Source organism: Lontra canadensis, unplaced genomic scaffold (genome assembly GCF_010015895.1).
Source record: "Lontra canadensis isolate GAN:19392208 unplaced genomic scaffold, GSC_riverotter_1.0 scaffold2, whole genome shotgun sequence".
NCBI classification, from domain to species: domain Eukaryota; kingdom Metazoa; phylum Chordata; class Mammalia; order Carnivora; family Mustelidae; genus Lontra; species Lontra canadensis.
This window is the reverse complement of record NW_022630996.1, coordinates 20,052,944-20,063,797: the sequence shown is the minus strand read 5'-3', so window position 1 is coordinate 20,063,797 and position 10,854 is coordinate 20,052,944. Positions and strand designations below refer to the sequence as shown.

Below are 10,854 nucleotides of genomic sequence, written 5' to 3'. Positions count from 1 at the left end.
AAGTTGACTCTATTTCTTTCTCTCTGTCTCTGTTATCTAAATTTAATCAGATTTCTGCATTTTACTTCCTAACTCCGCTATCCATTTTTTTTTCCTCCCAGAAGCCAATGTAATTTTTTAAAAACACAGAAGAAATCCTGTCAATCTCCTGCTTAAAACCCTTTCAGACTTTTTATTACTTTTGGAATAAAATCTAAATCTACTGTCTTCGTCAACAAAGCCCTGCATGGTTCGGTCTCTGCTTGGCTCTCTAAATTTGTCTCCCACCTCTCTCCTCCTTCCCCCCCAGTGCAAACTGTACAGGACTCCTTGCAATTTCTCAGTCATGCCAGAACTTTTGCACATGTCCCATGTGTCTGGAATTCTCTTTCTCTAGATCTTTGCAAAACTAGCTCTTTCACGGTCTATATACATCTCTTCTCAAATATCAATTTAGGAAGATTTTTCTGACTATCCCAGTTATTCTTTATAAATGTTTACTTCCATTATAATATTTATCACCATCTATAACTATTTTGATTTTGAAATTCTGCTTATCTATTTATTGCCAGTGTCGCTCCATAAACTCTGTGGAGGGCAAGAATCTTGTCTATCCACTGTTGTGGATAGAACCATTAACCTAGAACCATTAACTGTACAGAGAAGGGTTCAACAAATATTTACTGAAAGAAGAAAGAGGGAAGGAAAAAAGAAAGCAAGGAAGCAAGGAAGGAAGAAAAGATGTGAGGAATGAATGAAATGCTCCCAAGTCCAAACCATCAATAAAGTTCATTATGATTAATGTAATATATCATAACCTATTTTCTGTTATATAAGTCAAGATTAAGCCATCTATTATTTATATTAAAACTGGAATTTATTTGCTTTTTAAAATCATTATATATTCTGGATTAATTTCACATGAAATTTTATTAGTCTTGGTTATTGAATTGATTTATCAAATTTGAAACACAATTCATCATGTAGTAGTGCTATTTGTCAAATAATTTCAGGTTCCTGCCTTCACATAAATAGCTGGAGTGTACTTTTGGTCCCTTTTAGGTTGGGCGGGGTCATGTGACTAGTTCTAGTTAATGAGTGATGAGTGGTGATGGCAGTGGGCAGTGCTGTGTGTCATTCTCAAACTGGAGCACATAATTACCAATACAAGATGTTTCAAAGATTTCTTTTCTTTTGCCATGGGTTCACCAGATAAAGTTACCATCTTTATGCTACTTTCATTATTATTTTTTCTTTAGATTTTTTTCCCCAATAATTTATTAAATTTTGATGAATGAATGTATTTTTGTTGCATTTTGTAAAGCCATTACTTCAATATGTCTTCGAAATATATATTTTTAAAATTTTTATTATTGAAGTATAGTTGACATATATTAGTTTCAGGTAGACAACATAGTGATTTGGCAATTCCATACATTATGCAATGCTCATCACAATAAGTGTATTAGATTTTTTTTTTTTATCAATTCTTCATCATTCACTTATGCAGGAAACATCTACTATGTTATCAGGTACTCTTCTATGCTCTTGGGATAATTAGTGAACAAAATTGACTATGATGTTCACTCTTGCAGCTTGCATTATAGCGTTGTAGAGATAGACAATAAATATCATATTTAAGTAAATTATATAGTGTATTATAAAGTAATAAATGTCATGGAAAAGAGAAAATGTAAGGGAGATTGAGAAGTCTGGGATTGGGAGGAGATGGTCGGGGTAGGCCTCGCCAGGGAAGTGAAGTATAAGCAAAGTCTTGAAGAAAGTGTAGGGCTGAGCAGGCAGATATCTAAGGCCAAGTCACTCCACACTGGAGTGAATTAGCTAGGACAATGGTTCTTAATATCTTGGTGTCAGGACTCTTTCATACTCTTAAACTATGGTAAGGAGCCCAAAGAGCTTCTTGATCATTCAGATCCCATGAAAGGATCCTGAGGACTTACAGAGATCCCTGGGTCATCCTTTGATGGATGCTGGAGCAAAGGCTGAGGGAGGCCTGGTCTGTTGTAGGGACTTCAAGAATGCTGGTATGACCGAGAGAGATCTACGGGAAAAAGACAGGAGAGGAAGTCAGAGAGGAAACTGTGACCAAATCATATAGGACCTCCTAGGATACTATAAAGCCTTAATCCATACTCTGAGGGACATGGGGATCACTTAAGAACTTTGAGCAGAAGAATGGCATGATCTGACAAGCTTTCAACAGGATATTGTGGTTGCGGTGTTGCAACTAGACTGGACAAAGCCAGAGAACAAGGCGAGGGACTTGTAAAAGGCTACTACAGTAATTCAGTGGGGGTACCCTCATTTATCAGTTGGCTCTAAATGCATCAATAGACTCATTCCAAGCTCCTTTAGTACTGTTGAAGTAATACTCTTTCCCTTTGACTGATTCACATTCAATGTACTTTTCTCTTCCTTTCCCTCACAGCCTTATGTAAAGACATTGTTATTCCCTAACTGCACATCTCCCTTAATTTTCTTGTTAAAAGGCAATAGAGAAAAAACTATTTATTTTTATAGCTCCTTTTTAGCTAATATTTCAATTCCCTACTCTTTTATCAGCAGGCTCATTTTTCTAGCTCTTTTAAAAATTACAATACTCTGAAAGGCAATTATGAGTCCTTTTGTTAACATTTTTGTTAATCATTTTTCATTTATTCATTGGGTTCCATGTTTTTTGTTCATTTTGTTCTTTTTATCAGACATATTTTTCTACTAATGAGTCTCTTGCATTTTAAACTAGGTCTGTCTTTGACGTCAATTCTAATATGATTTTTTTCCCCCAATACACTTTTTGGCACGTGAATTCATTATAAAATAAAAATAGAAGTTTCTTCTCTTTTGGTACTTAAAAAATCAAGTAAGTCTATCATCTGCTAGGATTTAATTAGAATGTAGTCACTCAATTTCTCTGTATTTAAAAAATTCTTTCTAGTGTAATACTCATCCATCTTAAATGTCAATGTTATTTTGAAATATATTTTATTATGCCACATTGTTTTCTATGCTTATTTCACCCACTAGATTGTAAACTCCTTGAAAAATAGGCTTCAGTAATCTTCCTTCACCCACCACCTATTTCTTTATCCCTTGTTGTCTTATAAGAATATAATCAATTATGGCATTTACTCATATTATTTCTTATTCATTTTGGTTTCCATACTGAGGCACTTGAAAAAAAAAATTAAGTAATCTCTAGGCTCAGTGTGGGGTTTTAACTCACAACCCCAAGATCAAGAGTTGCATTCTCCACTGACTGACCCAGCCAGGTAACGCTGTACTTTAAAAAAAATTATAAAACCTATTAAAATTTTCTAAAACTTAATTTTTAAAACTCTTTTTCAAATTTAAGTGGAATTGAGTGGAGGTGAGAGTAGTACTGGGAGTTATTAATCCAGAAAAGGAGTTCTGGTCTATTTTCTGTCTGTGGACCTTAACAGTCTTTCAAAAATAGATGAAATATTTTAGTGCACTCATTAGCTTGATCTAATGATTATATGAGACCTTTTCCTTCATGGGAAGAAAGAGTAAAAAAGTACAAATCAGGGGCGCCTGGGTGCCTCAGTCATTAAGCTGCTACCTTCGGCTCAGGTCATGATTCCAACATCCTGGAATGGAGCCCCGCATGGGGCTTCCTGCTCAGTGGGACGCCTGCTTCTCCCTTTCCCTGCTGCTCTGCCTACTTGTGTTCTCTCTGTCTCTCTCGAATAAATAAATAAAATCTTCAAAAAAAAAAGGTACAAATCAGTTTATTGAAGATGGCTAACAATTCTACAGTTAAATTTAAAAATTTATAAAAACTGCTTATTTCTAAGCAGTTTAAACTAACTCATATATAAAGTATCATATCTAATTGATAGTATCAGTTTAAAATTATTTTTTCTTTTCTTTTTAGATTTTACTTATTTATTTATGAGGGAGAGAGAGATTGAGCACAAGCAGGGGGAGCAGCAGCCAGAGGGAGAAACAAGTTCCCCGCTGAGCAAGGAGCCCCATGTGGGACTCTATCCAAGGACTCTGGGGTCATGACCTGAGCCAGCTGAAGGCAGACACTCAACCAACTGAGCCACCCAGGCATCCCAATTTCATCAGTTTTATTGTATGTTTGATTTTATAATTTTTTTTTGCAATTTCATAATCCTCCATTTAGTAGGCTAAGTAGAAAGTTTTATAATAACTTTTCTTTCTTCCTTCCTTCCTTTCTCTCACTTAGTCTGCATCTTCTCCCTCTTATTCTTTCAAAGGAAGAGAAGAACCAACCAATATCAAGGGTGAATGTCATTTGCAGAAGCAACAAGAACCAGCTTCGTGCTCAGGAGAGAGTGCCATGCCTCCTCCTGGTAATTTCCAGTGCACCACATATTCAGAGAATTTCTCTAGTAACAAACTGTAGGAATGATCCTTGAAACTATGGTCTTTGAAATTTTTATTTTTGGTATTATGTATCCCCTGAGTATACACAGGGTAACTGCTACACATGTAGGGTATCCATATAATTTATTGTCTGAATTAGGGCAGTTTTGAGAATTAAAAGGCGGCACTACCAATAATCACTTGAGGACAAAATGTAGAAACTGACTGTTCCCAGCAGACCACAGTGTCTGGTCAACCTATAGTCAAAGTTCTAGGGGAACACTTTTCTCCCCCAGGATTTTGTGTCCTAGAGAGGAAGGAACTTCTAGAATAGTATGGAAAAAAACCACTTTTATCTTTTCTCTTTCTTTTCTCGTATCCGTCCCCAGGAGAGGAGGAGTGATTTTGCTGATTGATGAGTTTGGGAGAAGAAATGGAGCATTTAATCTCCAAGTATAACTACTGCCAAAGCAGCCAATGTAATACTTGATACTTCTAAAAATAAAGATTTCTCCAGATGCTTGTTGCAGAAGTTTCTGACATTATATAAAATATTTTTTTTTTGCTTGATAATTCTAATTTTAAATGTCCATATGGACTTTTGGAAAACTAAATTTAAGCATATCCCTCTCTTTACCACAACTCCTTCTACCGTAAATCTTTTCATATGTTCAGGTAATATGTTCTTTAGGGAAGCTTTCCTATTTTGCATATCACCCAAAGATGCCTTCTCTGTTTCAGAGAATCCTCTGTTTAATTAAATTTAAATTGAACTCTTATCTTTTTGCATCAACCAGCTTTTTGATTTAGGTAATAAATCAGGTTTTATCTACTTTATTATGTGTATTATTGAGCTACATTTATTAGTAATCTAAGATTTTTTTAAAGATTTTTTTTAAAGTAATCTCTATACTCAGCTTGGGGCTTGAACTTACAACTCCAAGATGACTCACACCAACTAAGCCAGCCAAACACTCCATATTATTAATCTGAAATTTTTAAAGATTTTTAAAAAAATTTATTTGAGAGAGAGAGTGAGTGAGCAAGCATGAGAGACCGAGAGAGAGAACACCATCAGGGGAATGAGCAAAGAGAGAGGGAGAAGTAGACTCCCCGATGAGAAGGGAGACCAACACTGGGACTCCAGGATCACCACCCTAGCCAAAGGCAGATGCTTAAATGACTGACCCACCCAGGTGCCCCTATTAATCTAAATTTTAAAATTGAGCCCAAATCACAGAGACCAAGTTTAGACAATTTCTTTTTCTTTTTTAAAGGCTTCCCTGCAAGAGAGTACAGCTTAAGTTTGTTACTTTTGAGAACGCTATAGATTTTTCTATGATACTGAATCTTTAATGTTAAAGACAGAATCACAAGATACTAAAGGCAAAACTAAATATTTTTTTAAAGATTTTATTTATTTATTTGGCAGAGAGAGGTCACAAGTAGGCAGAGAGGCAGAGAGTGAGAGAGGGAAGCAGGCTCCCCGCTGAGCAGAGAGCCCAATGCGGGACTCGATTCCAGGACCCTGAGACCATGACCTGAGCCAAAGGCAGAGGCTTCAACCCACTGAGCCACCCAGGTACCCCAACAAAACTAAATGTTAACAAATACCTAGTAGTATTTGACATATGACATATGAGAATGGCTTAATAAATAATCATAAAAGAGACAGTACTATTTCATATATAATATATCTTTTAGATTAGGAAACATCTACAATTGTTTACTGCTGTATTATGCCTCTCTCTTAAATCTCTCAAAGCCAAACTTGCTATTATTTCAGGACTAAAAGACACCAAGCTCTAAGTCCCTGACTACTTACTAGGACGCTGAATTGAGTGCCAGTCTCTTCCTTAGCTCTTTAGGAGTAAATTCAGTTGAGTATCCCAAAATTGAGAGGCCTGTACCATTCAGGCATTCCTTCTTGAGATGGGATACTCCCTCCACTCCAGCTGAAGGAGCTCGAATGAGAGATATCAAGAGGTCACAGGGAGACTGCACTCGAGTCTAAGGAACCATACTGCCTTCACTCAGTTGACTTCCTCATAAACCCCTTCGAAGTTTGAGACCAGTCAGCATCTACCTCAGCAAGTTGCCTTTTCTTGGTGTTCATCTTCCACAGCTCATCACCTTCCTTAAATACTGTGGTCCCTCATCTTTAGGTACACTGTACTGTCTTCCCAATTCTCTCATGACTTGTGTTTTTTCTTTCTGTTGTTGAGTATTTTCTCTCCTTTGATTTTTGAGGTGATCCTCAAAATTCTATCTTCAGGTCTCATCTTTTTTCTGTAGATGTTTCCCTCCTTTGTGTCAACCACCACCTCAGCACAGAAGAATCCCAATTCTACACCCCTAGAGAAATTCCTAACTACCTAACTACCTTCTAGATGTCACCACCTTGAGACCTCTATACCTCAAAAAGCAACGTCTGTTACCATTTGTACGTGCCCTTTGTCTTCCTTCCTCTGTATCTTTCCTCTTGCCATTCCCTCCATCTGGAGTCCCTCTGCAATTTCAGCCTGTTCAAATTCTGCTGGTAAGTTAAGCCTTAAATATCATCTCCAGCTCAAAGCTTATCCAGATTTTCTCCCCCCCCCTTTTTTTTAAGGATTATGTTTATTTATTTATTTTAGACAGAGAGAGTGAACATGAGTGGTGAGGGGCAAAGCAGGGAGACAGAGGGACAAGCAGACTTCACACTGATCATGAAGCCTGATGCTGGGCTCAATCCTAAGACTCTGAGTTCAGGACCTGAGCTGAAACCAAGAATCAGATGCTTAACGGATCGTGCCACCCAGGCGCCCCTTAGCCAGATTTCCTCAACTACATTTGATGTCTTTGTGTTTTAAACTCACATGGCATTCCAGGTATATCTAACTTACAGAAACAGTTTTATTCCACATATTTTGTAGGTTGTTTATATAATCATCTTATCCTTATACTATAGTTCATAAATTATTCCTACTATACACTATCTACATGTTAAGCAAATGTAGCTTTTCCTCCTCTGTGACTGAGCTGGTTATTCTCACAAACCACCACCTGCCTGGTGTGAATAAAGCACAGAAGTTAATGGCATACATGACGTGACATTGTTTTTCTAAAGAAATATACAATGAGGAGGGTTATGACATATTTTTCCTGACTTCATCCACCAGGGAGCACTATGTTTCACTAGGGAAATAATTCACAAAACCCCCAGTGCTCTGAGAGCCTCATGTGGATGATCAACATTTCGCTCTGATTACTCTCTCCAATTTTTACCTTGTGGGTTCCTAGAGGAAGGGAGAAGAAAGATTCTCATTTAATCAGCCCTTCACACTTCTTCTACTCAAGCATCATCTGCTTTTACTTTGTGACCTGCTGTCACTGTTTGCTCAAGGGTCTGGTCCCTGCCCTTTCCTCTGTGGCCACCAGTATATCCAGCCCACTATATACGGATCCTTTCCTCTCTCCCCGATACATGAGAAATTTGTCTGAATTCTACAGGAGAACTATAGGTCCCTACAGCAGTAGAAAACAGTACTTTTGAGTAAGGGACTGGGGGGGGGGGGCTAGGTAGGGAAAGAAAGCTTAGGGGTTTATGGGATCAGGCTCACAGAAATCCCCAAATTGTGGAGGTGTAAAATTAGATATAGGAGAACACACCAGACCACCCTGCCCCAGGTTGGGGGGGGGTGTCTTTTTTAGGACAGTCACCTGTGACCAACAAAGAATAACCAGACCCTAAAAAGAAGTGAGTCATTAAAGATGTCATTGCTAGTCCTTACTCAAGGCAAGACATCATAAGAACGGTAAGGCCACAAGCTCCCTAGTCAATTCTAAATAAAAGATGGTCAGTGGAGGCCCATGTTGGCAACTCTGTCCAGACCCCTCTTAGTCCTGAGAGCCTTTTCTATACCCTTGCTTAATAAAACTCTATTGCCTTATTCACCCTCCTTCATCCATGAGATTCATTCTTCAACTCCATGAGACAAGAACCTTGCTCTCCCACCTCACTTTCTTCTATCTCACAGCTCTCGTATCCAGAGCATGCAGGCTTCTGAGGGAAGGAGATGGTTAAGCCCATCTTGACCATCACACAGTCCTTGTACCTGTTCCATCCAATCTTTGGATACTAGAGCTCAATTTCTCCACCCCTCAAGATTATTACGCCTTCTGGGGTGCATGGCTGGTTCAGTTAGAAGAACATGAGATTCCTGTTCTTAGGGTCTTGAGTTCAAAACCCATATTGGGCTAGTGCTTACAGAAAGAAAGAAGGAAAGGTGGAAGAGAGAGAGAAAGAAAGAGAGAGAGAGAAAGAAGAAAGACTATTCTCCTCCAGAACTCCTCCTCCAGCCATCTCTTTCCGGGAGCCTGATTCATCTTACTGAACTTAAAAACTAGAAGCCTATCTGCAGGGGAGAGTCATGTTTTCTTCCACTTCTTTATGAAGTTCTGGGCTTCATAAAGATCGGAAAACATGTCTGGAATTCTGTTCCAGCCTCCCTATCTCTGATATTGAGCGTCTGCTCTACCAGGAATTCACAGACAGCCTAGGTGTCTGGACTGCCTGATGCCACACTCTGGTGGAACAGAGTCTTTGCCCACACAAACCTGGATTTGTCTTTACAGAAATCTCTGTAAAGGGGCACAGAAAAATATTAGTCTGAGGGTAATGAGAATATAATCAATCTGAATTTTTTAAAATATTTTTCCATATTCAGTATAATAACCATTAATTTTATAATAAAATAGCGGTTTTTTTTTTAAGTTAGCACTTGCGTCTTTCCTCCTGGTTTTTTAATCTTATTTTTTAAAAATTTTATTTATTTATTTGACAGAGAGATAGAGAGCACACTTTGGCAGAGAGGCAGGCAGAGGGAGAGGGAGAAGCAGGCCTTCCACTGAGCAGGAACCCAGATGTGGGGCTCAATCCCAGTACACTGGGATCATGACCTGAGCTGAAGGCAGTGTCTTAACCAACTGTGTCACCCAGGTGCCCCTCTGCCTGGTATTTTAATTGGGATGTATACTTCCCTGGCCTCCCCCTTTCCCATTCTACACACACACGTATGTTCATACAAGCCCCCATACATTTGCCTGAGCTTCTTGGACATAAGACATTTTGAATCCACCTTTAACAGCAAGCATGGTGTTGTGAACGTGGTAAACTGTTAAAATTCATCTAATCCAAGGGTTAGGAGCTCTATAAACCTTGGTACAATGAACCAAATGCTTGTGTCCCCCTAAAATTCACGTATTGAAATCCTAATCCTTAACGTGATGGTATTAGTAGGTGGGACCTGCTAATTCATGGGCTCATGAGCTCTCATGAATGGGATTAGTACCCTTACAAAAGGGACTCCAGAGAGTTTCCTTGCCTTCTTTTTGTCATGTGAGGATAAAATGAGAAACTGGCATTCCACAGCCTGGGAAAGGGACCTCCTGCAACCTGACGGGGCTAGCATCCCGATCTCAGACTTCCAGCCTCCAGAAGTGTGAGAAAGAAATCTCTGTTTATAAACCACCCACTCTGTGATATTTTGTTATTGCAGCCAGAACTCACTAAGCTATTTGGCCATACCTGAGACATATTGATCTCTTTATGTTAGTGAACTTTTACCAGCCCTTTATTTATTTGTTTATTTTTTAAAAGATTTTATTTATTTATTTGACAGACAGAAATCACAAGTAGGCAGAGAGGCAGGCAGAGAGAGAGAGGGAAGCAGGCTCCATGCAGAGCAGAGAGCAAGATGCAGGGCTCGATCCAAGGATCCTGGGATCATGACCTGAGCCGAAGGCAGAGGCTTTAACCCACTGAGCCACCCAGGCACCCCTTTACCAGCCCTTTAAAATTTTTTTGCCTTAAGCATACATTACGAATGTAATCTATTATCATGTCCAGAGGTAAGGGTGGGTTTTCCTAACTAGGATCTCAGAGACAAGTTCCCACACCCCTTTTTAAAAATTATTTATTTATTTGAGAGAGAGAGAAAGCGCAGGCAGGAGAGAGGGGCAGGGCGAGAGGCAGACACAACTCCCTAATGAGCAGGCAGCCCAACTCCAGGCTCCATCCCAGGACCCGGAGATCATGACCCAGAGCCAAAGGCAAACGCTTAATTAACCAACTGAGCCACCCAGGTACTCTGAGACAAGTCCTTCTTAATCTCTGGCCTCTCTTCCCCAGGTTATTTTGGGAAGGTGGAGACAGCATGAGGCAGTAGATGCATTGCTATGTAGTAAATAGCAAGGGTAGAGAAATCACAAGTCCATTTATTTGGGTCTCTGATAATCTATCTCTAAATCTTGCACAAGTTTCGAATCTTTAATTACGTTTTCAAGCTGTTATCTGCTGGTGAATAGAGATACATCTGACATATATTAATCTTATATTCAGCTACCTGTTAAACTGCCATTTTTTCAGTTCTTTGTGGACCTTTTTGAGTTTTCTATATAAGCAATAATGGTGTTTTTATTTTTTTCCTTTCCACTTATTAGGTCTGTAAAAGCAGGGGA

At 38.9% G+C, this 10,854-nt stretch overlaps 1 non-coding gene across 1 annotated transcript; it reads right to left on the bottom strand.

Moving 5' to 3' along the window:
* Positions 1-4,204: 4,204 nt before the first annotated feature.
* LOC116879001 lies at positions 4,205-4,418 on the bottom strand. The gene has a single exon (XR_004384938.1). It is a non-coding gene; the product is annotated as a small nucleolar RNA U3 (small nucleolar RNA).
* Between the last annotated feature and the right edge of the window lie 6,436 nt (positions 4,419-10,854).